Source organism: Callithrix jacchus, chromosome 19 (genome assembly GCF_049354715.1).
Source record: "Callithrix jacchus isolate 240 chromosome 19, calJac240_pri, whole genome shotgun sequence".
NCBI lineage: Eukaryota > Metazoa > Chordata > Mammalia > Primates > Cebidae > Callithrix > Callithrix jacchus.
Window position 1 is genome coordinate 17,994,776 of NC_133520.1, and position 18,437 is coordinate 18,013,212.

General features: G+C 37.8%; 1 protein-coding gene across 2 annotated transcripts in view; it reads left to right on the forward strand.

The window, feature by feature from the left end:
* KCNH1 (potassium voltage-gated channel subfamily H member 1) overlaps positions 1–18,437 on the forward strand; it is a 440,309-nt gene that overhangs the window by 46,803 nt on the left and 375,069 nt on the right. The window lies entirely within an intron of this gene.

The window sequence follows — 18,437 nt, forward strand, 5'->3', positions numbered from 1 at the left end:
GCAAAAGCAGGCTGGAAGAGCTCTGTTCCAGCTTGCTTGAGATTAAAAGTGTCAAATCACATTTTTGAGGAACTAGAAGTGCTTCATGTACATGGAGGAGTTTTTAAACAATTTTGTTGTTTGTGTAATACGTACTGTTATAGGCAAAGAAGACACGGGAAGTGAAAAGAAAGTAAAAATTATCTGCAATCCCAACAACCACAGGGCATTTTACACTTTTTTGGTGTGTACATTTAACTTGTTCCTTTGTAGTATCCTATTTCCTAAAAACTAAGAAATTCATTTTTTTACATGTTAATTTTTATGAAATTGAGATACATCTAAGAATAGTGTTACATTGAATGTGATTGTGTTGCCTTTCCTTCACTTTATAATCATGAACATTTTAACATGTTAATAAATCTATGTAAAATTATTATTATTTTGATAACCTTTGTAGTAAGGAAAGTTTGGCAGTCTTCTTTTTGCTGGGACAAGTGAGAGGTTGGGAAGCCTTGACAAGGTATCTTATTAGGCTTAATGCACCCAACTTATCATTATCTGCCTTTGATGGTGCCTGGTCTTTATTTTTTCAACTACACCTGCGTGGGACTAGTTAGAAGCATTATACCTTCTAGACTCCAAACCTTCTTACCAAAGATGACAAGTAAACTGTCCCATTGCCTGTAGATGGCTTGCCAGTCTTTGATCCATGTTTGGACAGTGGGACCCTTTCTAACCTGGCTCCAGGGTTCCACACCCCTAGTGGAGACACAACCAGCGTGATACAGCTCACAAAGAATGTTCTGAGTATGTGCACTGTCACATGAGTTAACTACAGAAGGTCTCCTTGTAGTAACCAGAAGCTTTTGTCAACAGTGGAGATGGGGAGCATTCATTTGTACCATTTTAGAGACAGAGAGAGATTTGGATGACGGCAGCATCATTTTTTGTCAGGATGGGGGCTTGGCTTATGATGGAAAGAATACTAAAGGAGACCTTTCAACTCACAGCCTGTGCTTTCTCTGCTGCTTCTTATGGTTAATAGAAAAACCTCCTCTCCCACCTCTCTCCCCCTTGCTCACTCTTATTCGGCACACTGGCCTTTTTGCTGTTCCTTGTACACACCATGCTTAATGGCAAGTCTTTTCCCAAATGTCATTTTCTCTATGTAGCTAACTGTATCAGTCAGGGTTCTACCAGACAAACAGAGCCAGTAGGATACTTAATATTAAGAGATTTATTGCAAGGAATTGGCGTGTGATTGTGGTGGTTGGTTACTTGTGTCCAAAATTCACAGGGCAGGTTGGCAGACTGGAAACCCTTGGGAGGAGCTGATTCTGAAGTTCACAAGCAAATTCCTTCGTCCTTAGGGAAACTCAGTTCTGCTTCTAAGGCCTTTCAGCTGACTGGATGAGGCCCATTGGTATTACAGAGGATTATATCTTTTCCTGAAAGTTACTGATTGTAAATGTTAATCACATCTACAAAATACTTTTATGGCAACACTTAGTGTTGGCTTAAATACCTGGGTACTAGCCAAGTTGATACGTAGAACTATTACAGTTCACTTTGGCAGGCCGAGGCGGGTGGATCACAACGTCAAGAGATTGAGACCATCCTGGTCAACATGGTGAAACCCCATCTCTACTAAAAATACAAAAAATTAGCTGGGCACGGTGGTGCGTGCCTGTAATCCCAGCTACTCAGGAGGCTGAGGCAGGAGAATTGCCTGAACCCAGGAGGAGGAGGTTGCGGTGAGCCAAGATCGCGCCATTGCACTCCAGCCTGGGTAACAAGAGCGAAACTCCGTCTCAAAAAAACAAAAACAAAAACAAAACAAAAAAACAAAAACAGAACTATTACAGTCCAGCCTTGTCAACTTGATACCCATATACATTTTCATAATCCATACTTAATCTCCAGATAAGTCAGTAAGAAAATTATACTTCCATCTAACATGAAACAATGATTCTATGTACAATGGAAAATATGCCAGCCTTTTCCCCAATAAAGGATGCAAAGTCCTTGGTGATATTCATTTTCCTTCTTCCAATACTGTGAGGTAAAATTACTATTCCAATACTATTCCAAAATCACTATTCCAATAAAATATACTATTCCAATACTGTGAGGTAAAATTAACTATTATTAATACATTTATGTTGTGTGATAAGAGGATAAGGGATGAAAATAATGGTATTTTTTATATATACATATATATATTCATACCAAATTAAGGAAAAATTACAATTCCTAGTCCTCTTTTGAATCTGATCTGTGCTTTCTTCTGCTTGATGCCTTCTAATGTACTAGACGGTGTACTTATTGTGTTTATTCAGTGATAAATCTCAATCACTTAGAACAGTGTCTGGTACGTAGTAAGTACTCAGTATTAATTTTTTTTTAATTGGTGAATTGAATGAAGGAAAGAAAGGAAACAATGTTGATGAGTTTGAATCTCCCTGTCTGGCGTAAGTGGTTGCTCATTGCCAATAGAAGGCAAACATTTGGGTCTCATCTCAGGGGCTAGAAAGTTGTAGTTAGCCTGGCTAGAGGCGTATCGATTTTTATTAATCTTTCCAAAGAATGAGCTTTTGGTTTTGTTGATTTTTTTCTATTGATTTTTTTTTTGCTTTCAATTTCATTGCTTTCTGCTCCAATTTTTGTTCTTTTCTTCTGCTCACTTTGGATCAATTTGCTTTTCTTTTTTAGTTTCCTAAAGCAGAGGCTTATTGATTTTTGATTTTTTTCTTTTCTAGTATATATATTTAATGTTAGAAATTTCCCTCTAAACACTGCTTTTGCTGCATGCCACAAATTGTAATTTTGTCTCTTTTTCTTTCTTTCTTTCTTTTTTTTTCAGGTGGAGTTTCGCTCTTGTTACCCAGGCTGGAGTGCAATGGCGCGATCTCGGCTCACGGCAACCTCCGCCTCCTGGGTTCAAGCAATTCTCCTGCCTCAGCCTCCCGAGTAGCTGGGATTACAGGCACATGCCACCACGCCCAGCTAATTTTTTGTATTTTTAGTGGAGACGGGGTTTCACCATGTTGACCAGGATGGTCTGGATCTCTTGGCCTCGTGATTCACCCGCCTCGGCCTCCCAAAGTGCTGGGATTACAGACTTGAGCCACCGCGCCCAGCCTAATTTTGTCTCTTTTTCATTTAGTTAAAATATATTTTATTTTCTTTTGAGAGATTCCTTGGCCTATGTATTATTTAGAAGTGTGTTGTATAGTCTCCAAGTAGTTTCGGATTTTCTACCTGTTTTCTGTAACTGATTTCTAGTTTAATTCCATTGTAGCCCGAGAGCAGACATTGTATGATTTCTATTCTTTTGTTAAGGTATGTTTAATGGCCCAGAATGTGGTCCGTCTTGGTGAATGTTCCATGTGACCTCGAGAGAATGTCTATTCTGCTGTTGCTGTTATAGACGAAGTAGTCTATACATGTTCATCATGTCCAGTTGATTGATGGTGTTATTGAGTTCAACTATGTCCTTACTGTCTTTCTGCCTGCTAGATCTGTCCCTATCTGATAGAAAGGTATTGAAGTCTTTAACCATAATAATGAATTCACCTATTTTTCCTTGCAGTTGTATCCGTTTTTGCCTCACATTTTTTGATGCTCTATTGTTAGGTGTGTACATGTTAAAGATTATGTCTTTTTTAGGCAATGATGTTTTATCATTATAATGCCCCCTCTTTATCTCTGATAACTTTTCTTGCTTTGCAGTCTGTTGTGTCTGAAATTAATACAGCTACTCCTGCTCCTGCTTTCTTTTGATTCCTGTTAGTATGATATGTCTTTCTTCATCTCTTTACTTTTTAATCAATATGTGTCTTCATATTTAAAGTGACTGTCATAGATGACATATAGTTGGGTCTTGTTTTTTTATCCATTTGTCTATTTTTAATTTGTATATTTAGGCCACTGAAGTTTAAAGTGATTATTGATATAGTTGGATTAATAGCTCTGGTATTTGTTGCTATTTTCTATTCATTGTCCTTTTTCTTCGTATTTTGTCTTCCTTTTTCCACTTGTTTTGGTTTTAATTGAGCAATTTATGTGACTCAGTTTTTTCTCCTTTCTTAGCAGTGTATCAATTATACTTCTTAAAAAAACTTTTTTTTTTTAGTGGTTGCTCTAGAGTTTGCAAAATACACTTACAACGAATCCAAGCCCCTTTTAAATAATGCTATGCTAAATACCTTACAATAGGAAGATATTCCTAATTGCTCTCTTTCCTTGTGTCATTGCTTTAACTCATTTCATGTGTACATAAAACACACACACACACACACACACACACACACATAGGCATGCATAATCGTTGCTATTTTTTGATTAAACTATCATTGGTTAGCTTAAAAACAAGTACAATAAAAGCTTCATTTTACCTTCACTTATTCCTTCTCTGATGCTCTTTCTTTCTTTATGTACCTCTGAGTGTCTGACCTATTCCATTTTCATTTCCTCTGAAGGATTTCTTTTGACATTTCTTACAAGGCAGGTCCACTGGCAACAAATTCGCTCAATTTTTGTTTGAGAAAGTCTATTTTTTCCTTCTTTTTTCTTTTTCAGAGATGGAGTCTCCCTACCCAGGCCGGAGTGTAGTAGCATGATCTTGGCTCTCTGCAATCTCCGCCTCCTGGGTTCAAGCGATTCTATTGCTTCAGCTTCTTGAGTAGCTGAGATTACAGGTGCACGCCACCACGCCTGGCTAATTTTTGTATTTTTAGTAGAGATGAGATTTCACCACGTTGGTGAGGCTGGTCTCGAACTCTGACCTTAGGTGATCCTCTTGCCTTGGCCTCCCAAAGTGCTGGGATTATAGGTATGAGCCATTGTGCCCAGCCTTTTCCTTTACTTTTGAAAGATAATTTCACAGGGTACAGAATTCTAGATCGGTGTTTTTTTTTTTCCTCTCAAATCTTTAATATCTCACTCTGCTTTCTTCTTGCTTGCATGGTTTCTGAGAAGTTGGATGTACAGTTGACCCTTGAACAATGCAGGTTTGACCTGTGTGAGTCCACTAATATGTGGATTGTTTTTCAGTAAGTATGTTGAAAACTTTTTGGAGATTTACAATAACTTGAAAAACATGAAGACCAACTATGTAGCCTAGAAATATTGAAGAAGTTAGGTATCTCATGAATGCATAAAATATGTGTAGATACTAGTCTATTTTATTATTACCATAAAATATATACAAATCTATTACAAAAAGTTAAAATTTATAAAAACGTATGCACATAAACACAGAACACCTACAGATGTAAAGATGAAGTATTAAACTATAACTGCATAACATCAACTAAAATTATTACTGCTGTAATAATTTTATAGCCACTGCCTGTTGTTCTTGCTGTGAGCTCAGGTGTTATGAGTATCCACTTAAATGTTGTGATGTTAATCATCTCCTCCTTGAATGGTTCTTCTCTCTAGTAAATTTTGTATAGCAGTAAAAAGTGGTCTCTCAAGGTTCTCATCATGGATCTCTAGCATATTTTTTAAATCATGTTTAGTAGGATACCATAAACCTTGATAACACTAGGGGACCCATACGAGGTGGCACTAGTTACAAGAAAAAGTTGGATTGCTCCATGTGTCATAGATTGAGGTCTGCAGCTGCGGGTTGCCTGCCATTTCACACAGACTACATTGTAAACAGATGATATCAATTTATGGTATTGATAAATACAGTATATTACTGTGACTGTATTTTCTCTTCCTTATGGTTTTGTTAATAACATTTTGTTTTCTGTAACTTTATTCTAAGAATACAGTATGTAATACAAAATAACATACAAAAGATATGTTAAATGATTTTATATTATTGGTAAGGCTTCTGGTCAATAGTTGGCTGTTAGTAAATTTTGGGAGTCAAAAGTTGTATGTAGATTTGACTGTGTGGGGGCATCGGTGCCCCTAAATCCTGCTTTGTTCAAGGGTCAACTATAATTCTTATCTTTCCTTTTTTATAGGCTAGGTGATTTTTTCCCCCTCTGATTTCTTTTTCTTTTCTTTTTTTCCCTTGAGTTGGAGTCTTGATATATCTTCCAGGCTGGAGTACAATGGCACAATCTTGGCTCACCGCTGCCTCCACCTCTTGGGTTCAAGCAATTCTCCTGCCTCAGCCTCCCATAGTTGGGATTACAGGCACCTGTCACCATGTCTGGCTCATTTTTGTATTTTTAGTAGAGATGGGGTTTTGCCATGTTGGCCAAGCTGGTCTACAATTCCTGACCTCAAGTAATCTGCCTGCCTTGGGCTCCCAAAGTGCTAGGATTACAGGTGTGAGCCACCACACCTGGCCTCTCCTCTGATTTTTTTAATGAAATTTTTTGGTTATCTTAGATATTCTACAGTTTGAATATGATATGACTGGATTTGTTTGTTTTTGTGGTATTTATCTGAGTTGGTGTTCTCTGTACTTCTGTGATCTGAGGTTTGGTGGGTGATATTTGGGAAGATTCTCAGTGATTATTCCTTTGAATATTTCTTCTGTTTCTTTGTTTTCCTTCTGGTATTCTCATTATGTGTATGTTATACCTTTTGTAGTTGTCCCACAATTCTTGAATATTCTGTTCTGTTCTCTAAAATGTTTTAGAGAACATTTTATCATGTTCTCTAAAATGTTTTAGAGAACATTTTATCATGTTCTCTAAAATGATAAAATAGCCTATTTTATCACTTACTACCATAAAATATCAACAAATTCATTATAAAAAGTTAAAACTTATCAAAATGTATACACATAAGCATAGAACACTTATAAAGATGCAATATTAAATCACTTATAAAGATGCAATATTAATTGTAGTATATAAGTGTACTACTGTAATACTTTTGTAGCCACAATTCTTTTTTGCAGTCGTTTTGTTCTTTTCTTTTCAGTTTTGGAGGTCTCTATTAACTTGTTCTCAAGCACAGAGATTCTTTCCTCAGCTGTGTTCAGTGTACAATGAATCCATCAAAGACATTCTTTATTTCGATTACAGTGTTTCTTATCTCCAGCATTTTGTTTTGGTTCTTTCTTAGAGTTTTAATCTCTCTGCTTACAGTGCCTATCTGTTTTGCATATTGTCCACTTTTACCTATTAGAACCCTTAACAAATAAATCATACTTGTGCATAAATTCCCAGTCTGATAATTCCAACATCCCTGCCATACCTGGGTCTGGTTCTGATACTTACTCTGTCTCTTCAAACTGTGTTTTTGCCTTTCAATATGCCTTGTGACTTTTTGTTGAAAGCCAGCTGTCATGTGCTAGGTAAATAAGCCATTTAGTAATGTGACGTTAAGGTGGGGGTGTGGGGGAGGAGTGTTCTATAGTTCTGTAATTAGTTAATCAGTTTCTAGTGAGCCGGTGCCCCTGGGCTATGAATTTCACAAGTGCTTTTCATTCCTCTTCTCACCCCGTGGCAGGGACAGAGTGGCTAGAGCTGGCTGGAGATGCGTATTTCCTTTCCTCCAATTAGTTAGGCTTTGGTTAAATAGTTTCTCCTGAGGTCAGGCCTTGTTAAGAACAGAATGTTTTGGTGTATTTAAGAATGGTTCCCTTTCTCCTCCCGCTGCCAGAAGCACAAGGGGATTTTTCTTCCGACTTCTCTGCGAGAACCTGGATAGCTCTCGGAGGTAAAATTCACAAGGTGTAAGGGACGTCCTAGGGACGGGTGAATGGGTCCTCCCTGGAGTTTTTAACTCTCAGATTTGTCCACAAAGCCTACAGCAATTTTTCAGTTACAGTTTAGGTTTTCCTATCCAGTACTGACTCCTGTGGAAGTTTCTGTTCATGCATATCTGCTCTGGCCAGTTGTGATTCTCTATTCACCTGACTTTCCAGCTTTGGAGGTATCATTTTGCCCTGTACACTCACTTTTCTAATAGATCTAAGAAGAGTTATTGCCGGGTGCGGTGGCTCATGCCTGTAATCCCAGCACTTTGGGAGGCTGAGGTGGGCGGAATATGAGGTCAGGAATTTCAGACCAGCCTGGCCGATATGGTGAAATCCCGTCTGTACTAAAAATACAAAAATTATCTGGTCGTGGTGGTGCACCCCTATAGTCCCAGCTGGTCAGGAGGCTGAGGCAGAAAAATTGCTTGAACCTGGGAGGCAGAGGTTGCAGTGAGCTGAGATCATGCCACTGCACTCCAGCCTGAGTGACAGAGCAAGACCCCGTCTCAAAAAAAAAAAGTTGATTTTTCATGTTGTTGAGCTTTTTACTTTGTTATTAGGAGAGAGTGATGGCTTCTAAGGTGCTTACATGATGTATTGGAAACTGGAAGTTGGTGGAAGCTCTAAACAGAGAAAAATGTGTTCCCATCCATAGCCCATAGCTAATATTTTGTCCTGTTTTCTCAGTGATCAAATGGAGACCTCAGTGAAACCTCTCCCACCGCTAGGAAACAATTGACACAAATAACAGGTGGACTGAGGTTATTTTGCATTTGAATAGATTGCACATGTTGTTTTCAAAGCCAGTTTATCTCCTTGTTAGGCTGTTCCTCTCTCCTGAGCTCAGTCTGGCCTTAGTTCTTACTGTAGAACTCGTACGTCCTTTCTGGGCTGATGCAGGAGAAGAAGGAAACAACTATTGTGTACTAGATTCTGTGTTGCTTGTCTCCTCCTATAATCCTCTAAACCTGGAGAGGTTTTACAGCGGAGGAAGCAGAGGCATAGGGAAGTTCACTGACTTGTTTGAAGTTACCTGGTGGTAAGTGGTGGACTCTGGAATAAGAATCAGATTCACCTGACTCTGAGCCCAGCCTGTTTCTCATTTGGGGCAATTCCTTCTGGGCATTGTCTGTTCTTCCTAGCTCTCTGCTACTGCTTATACCAGGGTGACCAGGCTTTCCGGCTGTAGAGTGGGTAGGGGATGCTGAAATCTCCCCCTTCTCAGCAAAGGAAACCCAGTTAATCTCTGATCTTAAAAATACCTAACTTATGTCAGTGCATATGTAAGTTAGGCTGGAGGAGCTTTGTCACAGGCTGGATTCTCTGGGATGCAGACATGGAGCTAACGCCTGTGAGAGAATGGGGAGGAAGCAGCACGGGGCAAGGGGTTGAGTATCAGCCACAGTGCAGATCCACAGAGGCTCTACCAGCCTGACAGGAAGGTCACCAGCAAAGATTGCCAGCTAGGGATCCCTCATTTACGGCAAAAATGGCCAGGCCCTTAGCTACCTTCTTGCTTTGTCATGCGTGGATGCTCACTGGCAGCTCAGCTTTCTGTCCCTTAGGAACTAGCAGCTGGAGGCTGTCAGCTAACTGCAGTCCCTGCAGCGGGGCAGAGAATCCTTCTTAAAAGGGGATCTGAGGGACACATTTCTGAGATTTTTGCTGCTGTAACTCCTGGTGCCCTTATAAGGAGGAAAGTGTCAGTCTGTAGGAGAGAGCAGCAGTCCTTCTCAGCAAGATTTGCTGTGTGGCTTCCATGCAGAAGTGACTTTGCTGGGTTTGGTCTGCCTGGGATCACTCTATGCTGCCAGCCTGGCCTCTCTCTCCATGGGATTACTGCAGGGGAGATGTGGATGGGACATCATCTTTCCCCATCACATCTCTGGAACCTTCCCCATGAGGAAGCCAGACCAAGATGTAATCTGAGATATGCAATGGTGATGGCTGGAGCACTGGCATGACCATGTGAGCATGTCATGGAGGGTGGTGGGTGTTGCAGCCCAGAGCTCATGATACTCACCATCTCATTATAAGTAGATTAGATGATACATCTGGTAAATGCTGTCTGTCTATTCTGCAGTTTTCCCCTCAGTTACAGGAACAGTGTGCTGTAACAGCATTAAAGCTATTTGGCAGCTTATTTTACCTGTGTGATTTCAGGCAAGTCGTTTCCTAAAAGCTTCTATTTCCTCCTCTTCCTTGTCTTGAAATGGTGATAGTAATTTAAAATGAGAATATGTACTCTTAGATTTGTGAAGAGTGAGAGAGATTCTGAATATGAACCCTATGGTGTATACAGGCTGAGCATCTGTAATGTGAAAATCCAAAACTTTTTGAACACTGGTATGAGGTAGGGACACTTTTACTTTCTCATGGTTCACTGTACATTAACTGTTCCATGCACAAAATTATTAAAAATATTGTATGGTATTACCTTTAGGCTATGTATATAAGTATACATGAAACAAAAATGAATGTTCTGTTTAGACTTAGCTTTCATTCCCAAGCTATTACATGCAAATATTCCAAAATCCAAGACATCCAAAATTTGAAATACTTTTGGTCCCAAGCATTTTGGATAAAGGCTACTCCACTTACAATAAAACTTCATCAGATACTAGTTTAATATTTGGTTCTTTATATCACTTTCTAGAAGCTTTCTCAATTTTCAGAAATCAGGTTTTAAAATCAGATTTTAAAATTAAAGTATATAAAGTAAAACATGAAATACCCATTTTTTTCTTGGAAGTAAATGTTTTTTCAAAGTTTGTGTTTTATTATAAGCATTTATATACTTTTCCCAGATTAAAAAAATTTTTTTATTTTTATTTTTAATTTTTAATTTTTTATTGGATTTTAGGTTTTGGGGTACATGAGCAGAGCATGCAAGACAGTTGCGTAGGAACACACATGGCAGTGTGCTTTTCTTTCCTTCTCCCCTTCACCCACATTTGGCATTTCTCCCCAGGCTATCCCTCCCCACCTCCCCCTCCCACTGGCCCTCCCCTTTTCCCCCCAATAGACCCCAGTGTTTAGTACTCCCCTTTCTGTGTCCATGTGTTCTCATTTTTCATCACCCTCCTATGAGTGAGAATATGCGGTGTTTCATTTTCTGTTCTTGTGTCAGTTTGCTGAGGATGATGTTCTCCAGATTCATCCATGTCCCTACAAAGGACACAAACTCATCATTTCTGATTGCTGCATAATATTCCATGGTGTATATGTGCCACATTTTTCCAATCCAGTCTATTATCAATGGGCATTTTGGTTGATTCCAGGTCTTTGCTATTGTAAACAGTGCTGCAATGAACATTCGTGTACATGTGTCCTTATAGTAGAACGATTCAAAACCACATTGAGATACCATCTCACGCCAGTTAGAATGGCGATCATTAAAAAATATGGAGACAACAGATGCTGGAGAGGATGTGGAGAAAAAGGAACACTTTTACACTGTTGGTGGGAGTGTAAATTAGTTCAACCATTGTGGAAGACAGTGTGGCGATTCCTCAAGGCCTTAGAAATAGAAATTCCATTTGACCCAGCAATCCCATTACTGGGTATATATCCAAAAAAATTTTTTTGAGACAAGATCTCACTCCGCTGCTCAGGCTGGAGCTCAGTAGTGTGATCATGGTTCACCTCAGCCTCGACCTCCCAGGTTCAAGACATCCTCTCACCTCTGCCTCCCAAGTAGGTGGGGACGACAGATGCGTGTCACCATGCCTAATTGTTCCATTTTTTGGTACAGATGGGGTCTCACGGAAACTTTTCCTTCAGAGTAGTGTAGCATAATTTAACAAATATTGACTTAAAAATGTTTTGTTTTTAATTATTATGGCTGCATAATAGATTTATATATTTATAAGATACATGTGATATTTTGATACAAACATACAATATGTTGTTCAGGCTGGGCTCAAACTCCTGGGCTCAGTCTTCCCACCTCAGCCTCCTAAAGTTCTAGGACTACAGGTGTGAGCCAGCGCACCTGGCCTTAAAAACTTTTTTGATTAATAATTGTATATATTTATTATGTATATCATGTTGTTTTGAAATATATACATATGTTGTAGAATGGCTAAATAAAACTAGCATATGTATCACCTCACATACTTATATTTTTGTCTGTGGTGAGAACATTTAAAGTCTACTCTCAGCAATTTTTAAGGATGCAATACTTCGTTATTAACTATAGTCAGGATATACGATAGATCTCTTGCACTTATTCTTCCTATCTAAATGAAATTTTGTATCCTTTGAGCAACACTTTTCCGACCTTCCCTCTTTCTCCCAGGCCCTGGTAACTACCATTCTGCTTTCTACTTCTTTTTTTTTTTATTGCATTTTAGGTTTGGGGTACATGTGCAGAACATGCAAGATAGTTGCATAGGTACACATATGGCAGTGTGTTTTGCTGCCTTCCTCCCCTTCACCCACAGTTGGCATTTCTCCTCAGGCTATCCCTCCCCAGCTCCCCCCCCCGCCGCTGTCCCTCCCCTATTCCCCCTAGTAGACCCCAGTGTGTAGTACTTCCTTCCCTGTGTCCATGTGTTCTCATTTTTCATCACCCGCCTATGAGTGAGAATATGAGGTATTTCATTTTCTGTTCTTGTGTCAGTTTGCTGAGAATGAAGTTCTCCAGATTCTACTTTCTACTTCTATTCAACCTTTTTAGGTTCCACATACAGGCGAGATTATGCAATGATTGTCTTTCTGGGCTTAACTTGTTTCACTTAACACAGTATCCTCCAGTTCCATTTATGTTGTGGCAAATGACAATTACATTGTTTTTTTAATGGCTGGATAACAATCCATTGTATCATATGTACCACATTTAATCTGTTCATCTGTTACTGAACACGTAGGTTGATTCCATATCTTGGTTATTGTGAATAATGTTGCAATAGACATAGGAGTGCAGATATTTCTTTGACATGCTGATTTCATTTCCTTTGATGATATGCCCTGTGGTGAGATTGGTGAGTCATATAGGCATTCTATTCTAAATATTTTGAGGAACCTCTGTACTATTTTTTCATAATAGCTCTACTAATCTATATTCCCACCAACAATGTGCAAGGGTTCCATTCTCCACGTCTTCTTCAATGCTTAACTTTCATCATTTTAACAGATGTGAGGTGGTATCTCATTGTGATTTAAATTTGCATTTCTCTGATGATTGGTAATTTTGAGCATTTTTTCATGTACCTGTTGCCCATTTGTATGTCTTCTTTTGACAAATGTTTATTTAGATGCTTTGCCTTTTTAAAAAATTAGGTTATTTGTTGTTTTACTATTTAGTTTTTTGGGTGCCTTATTTATTTTGGATATTAACTCCTTATCAGATAATGACTTACAAATATGTTCTTCCATTCTGTAGGTTTTCTCTTCACTTTGCTGGTTGTTTCCTTGGCTATGCTGAGGTTTTTAGCTTGATTTAATTGTACATACTTATACATTTTTTAAACAAAAATGTGGTCATACTACATTATTTTAAAATTTGCTGGATTTTTTTTAACCCACTCATCAATATAATAGGTATATTTTCCTAAGAGCATTTGTCTCCTTCATTCTTTTTAGTGGTTGCATTATATTCTATTGCATTACTATGTCTAAACCTATTCAACTAGCCCCTGTTGATAGATATTTGGATTGTTACCAGTCTTTGGTAATTACAGAAAATGCTTCAGTGAACTTCCTTGTATGCATATTTTTAGTTTTTTTTTTTTTTTTTTTTTTTTTTTGAGACGGAGTTTCGCTCTTGTTACCCAGGCTGGAGTGCAATGGCGCAATCTCGGCTCACCGCAACCTCCGCCTCCTGGGTTCAGGCAATTCTCCTGCCTCAGCCTCCCGAGTAGCTGGGATTACAGGCACGCGCCACCATGCCCAGCTAATTTTTTGTATTTTTGGTAGAGACGGGGTTTCACCATGTTGACCAGGACGGTCTCGATCTCTTGACCTCGTGATCCACCCGCCTCGGCCTCCCAAAGTGCTGAGATTACAGGCTTGAGCCACCGCGCCCGGCCCATATTTTTAGTTTTAATTCAGAAACTTTTCCTTCAGAGTAGTATAGCATAATTTAAGAAATATCGACTTAAAAATGTTTTGTTTTTAATTATTATGGCTGCATAATAGATTTACATATTTATAACGTGATATTTTGATACAAGCATACAATGTGTAATGCATTTATCATTTCCTTGTGTTAAAAAATTCTATTTTTCAGTTATTTTGAAATATATACTAGATCTTATTCTTCCTATCTAACTGTAATTTTTTACCCATTAATCCTTTTTTTTTTGAGATGGAATCTCATTCTGTCACCAAGGCTGGAGTGCAGTGGTGCAATCTTGGCTCACTGCAACCTCTGTCTCCTGGGTTCAAGTGATTCTCCTGCCTCAGCCTCCTGAGTAGCCAGGACTACAGGCGTGTGCTGCTACACCAGCCTAATTTTTGTATTTTTAGTAGAGAAGGGGTTTCACTATGTTGGCCAGGCTGGTATCAAACTCCTGACCTCAAGTGATCTGCTCACCTTGGCCTCTCAAAGTGCTAGGATTACAGGCATGAGCCACTGCGCCAGGCTGAACCATCTCTTCTTTATCCTCACTCTTTGTTTTATCCTCCACTTCCTCTTTACCTCCCCCTCCACTACCATCTCCTCTTAATCCATTATCCACCCCCACCTCCACTACCAAATCCTCTTTATCCATTAACCGTCTCCTCTTTATCCCACCACCCCTGCCACCACCATTACATTTCTATACTCTGGTAACCATAATTTTACTCAATCTTCCTGAATTTAATTATATTTTTGGACCCCCCACATGACTAATAATGTGAGATATTTGTCTTTCTGCACTTGACTTATTTTATTTAACACAATAGCCTCCAGTTCCATCCATGTTGTTACAAATGACAGGATTTCATTTTTTTATGGTTGAACAATACTCCATTGTGTATGTGTACCACATTCTGTTTGTTCATTCATCTACTGATGAACATGTAGGTTGATTCCGTTGCTGGCTACTGTGAATAGCGCTGCAGCAAATATGGAGGTGCAGCTATCTCTTTGATATACCGATTTCTTTCTTTTGGGAGTATACCTGGCAGGTGGGATTGCTGGATCATATGGTAGCTCGATTTTTAGGTTTTTGAGGGATCTCCAAATCGTTTTCCACAGTGGTTGTACTCATTAGAAACCTAACAAGAGTTTATGAGGATTCCCTTTCCTCCACATCCTTCCCAGCATTTGTTGTTGCCTGTCCTTTGGATCAAAGCCATTTTAGCTGGGGTTACATGATATCTCATTGTAATTTTGATTTGCATTTCTCTGATCAGTGATGTTAGCACCTCTCACATATCCCTTTGCCATTTGTATGTTGTCTTTTGAGAAATGTCTACTCATATCTTTTGCCCATTTTGAATGAGATTATTAGCCTTTTCCTTATGGAGTTGTTTGAGTTCCTTTATATACTATGGTTATTAATCCCTGTCAGATGGATAGTTTGCAAATTTGTCTCCTATTCTGTAGGCTGACTCTTTGTTGATTGTTTCCTTTGCCATGAAGAGAATCTTTAACTTGATATGCCATTTGTCCATTTTTGCTTTGGTTGCCTGTACTTGTGGGGTATTACTCAAGAAATCTTTGCCCAGTCCAATGTCTTAGAGAGTTTCCCCAATGTTTTCTTTTAGTGGTTTCACAGTTAGAGGTATTAGATTTAAGTTTTTAATTCATTTGGATTGATTTTTGTGTTTGGTGGGAGATAGGGCTGTAGCGTCATACTTCTGCATATGGATAATCCAGTTTTCCCAGCACCGTTTGTTGAAGAGACTGTCCTTAGCCCAGCGTATGTTTTTCAGGCCTTTGTCAAAAATGAGTTCACTGTAGATGTATGGATTTATTTCTGGGCTCTCCTATTCTATTCTATTGTCTATGTATCTGTTTTTATGTGAGTACCATGCTATTTTGGTTATTACTGCTCTGTAGTGTAATTTGAAGTCAGATAATGTGATTCTTGCAGTTTTGTTCTTTTTGCTCAGGATAGCTTTAGCTATTCTGGATCTTCTGTTCCATGTAAATTTTAGGATTAATTTTTTTTGTGTGTGTGAAGCATGTCATTAGTATTTTAATAGGGATTGGATTGAATTTGTAGATTGCTTTGGGTAGTTGCATGTTGTAATACTATTGATTCTTCTAATTCATGAGCATGGAATACTTTTCCCTTTTTTTGTGTGTCCTCTTCAATTTATTGCCTCAATGTTTTGTAGCTGTCACTGTAAAAATCTTCCACTTGTTTGGATAAATTAACTCCCAGGTATTTTATTTGTAGCTATTGCAAATGGAATCAATTTCTTGATTTCTTTTTCAGATTGTTTGGTGTATAAAATGCTTCTTTTTCTTGTATTTTTATACTGCAACTTTACTGAATTTGTCTGTACTAATAGTTTTTTTAAATGGTGTCTTTAGTTTTTTTTTTCCAAATTTAAGATTATGTCATCTGCAAACAATGACTTCTTCCTTCTCAGTTTGGATGTCCTTTATTTCTTTTGCTCTGGCTAGGACTGTATCTGATTGCTCTAGCTGGGACTTCCAGTACTATGTTGAACAACAGTGGTGAAAACGGGCATCCTTGTCTTATTCCAGATTTTAGAGGAGAGGCTTTCGGTTTTTCCCCATTTGATATTATGCTAGCTGTGGGTCCGTTTTATATGGCTTTTATTGTGTTGAAGTATGTTCCTTCTCTACCATGTTTTTGGAGGTGTTTATTTGTAATCACAAAGGCATATTAAATTTTATCAAATGTTTTTAAGGTGTCAATTGAAATGTTTGTTTTTTGTCCTCCATTCTGTTGATATGATATAGCACACTGATTAATCTGCATGCATTGAACTGCTTGCATCCCTGGCATAAATCTCTCTTGGTCATGACGCATGATGTTTTTAATGTGTTACTGATTCAGTTTGCTAGCATGTTGTTGAGGGTTTTTGCATCAGTGTTCATGAGGGATATTGGAGTGTAGTTGTCTTTTTTGATGCATCTTTGTCTGATTTTGGCATCAGGATAATACTGTCATTGTAGAATGAGTTTGGAAATATTTTCTTCTGCTCTAATTTTTGGAGTAGTTTGAGGAGCATTGGTATTAGTTCTTTATGTTTGGTAAAATTCGGCAGTGAAGTCATTGGATCCCAGGCTTTTCTTTGCTGAGAGACTTTTTATCATGTCTTTGATCTCATTACTTGTTATTGATATGTTCACATTTTGGATTACTTCATGGTTCAATCTTGGTGGGTTGTATATGTCTAGGAACTTACTCATTTCTTCTAGGTTTTCCAATTTATTGGCATATAATTGCTTATAACAGCTTCTAATGATCCTTTCAATTTCTGCAATATCAGTTGTAATGTCTCCTTTTTCATCTGATTTTATTTGAGTCATCCTTTTTTCTTGAAGTTTTGATTTTTGTATTTTCAAAAAACCAGCTTTTATTTCATTTCTCCTTTATGTTGTTTCTCATGTTTCAATTTCATCTATTTCCATTCTGATCTTATTTCTACTAATTTTAGGCTTGGTTTGCTCTTACTATTCTAGTTCTTTAAGATGCATCATTAGGTTATTTATTTGAAGTTTTTCTAGTCTTTTGATGTAGGCACTTATTGCTATAAACTTTTCTTAGTAGTGCTTTTGCTGTAACCTGTAGGTTTTGGTATGTTTCCATTTTCATTTGTTTCAAGGCATTTTTCAATTTTCTTCTTAATTTCCTCATTGACCCACAGGCCATTCAGGAGCATGTTTTTAAATTTCCATGTGTTTGCATAGTTTCCAAAATTCCTCTTCCTCGTTTTATTCTGTTATGGTCAGAGAAGATATTTGATATAATTTTAATTTTTTGAACATTTTTAACAGTTGTTTTGTGGCCTAATGTATGGTCTATCCTTAAGAATTATTCATGTGCTGAGGAGAAGAATGTATATTTTGCAGGTGTTGAACGGAATATTCTGTAAACATTTGTTAGGTCTGTTTGGTCTATAGTGTAGATTAAATTCCAAGTTGCTTTATTTTCTGTCCAGATGATCTGTCCAGTGATGAAAGTGGGGTGTAGAAGTCTGTAGCTATTACTGTATTGGGCATGTATCTCTCTTTAGCACTAATATTTGCTTTATATATATGGGTGCACTACTGTTGGTTACATAAATATATTTACAATTGTTATATCCTCTGGCTGAATTTACTCTTTTATCATTTGGCTCATTTATCATCATTAATGACTTTGTCTCTTTTTATTGTTTTTGTCTTGAAATCTATTTAGTCTGATGTAAGTATAGTTGCTATTCCTGTTGTTTTTTAGTTTTCATTTGCATGAAATATCTTTTTCTATCCCTTTATTTTCAATCTATGTGTGTCCTTATAGGTGAAATATGTTTCTGGTAGGCAACAGATCTTTGAGTCTTGTTTATTTTTAATCCGTTTAGTTACTCTGTGACTTTTGATTGGAGAATTTAGTCCAATTACATTCAATGCTATTGATAAGTAAGGACTTCTGCCATTTTGTTGTTTTTATGGTTGTTTTGTGGTCTTCTTTCCTTTCTATCTTTTAATGAAGGTGATTTTCTCAGGTGGTTGGTTTTATTTTCTAGCTTTTTTGGTGGATGTGTTGCATGTTTTTTTTAATCAGAAGTTACCATGAAGCTTGGGAATAGTATCTTATAAGCCATTATTTTAAACTGATGGCAACTTAATGTTGATTGCATAAACACATAGAAAAGAGAAAAC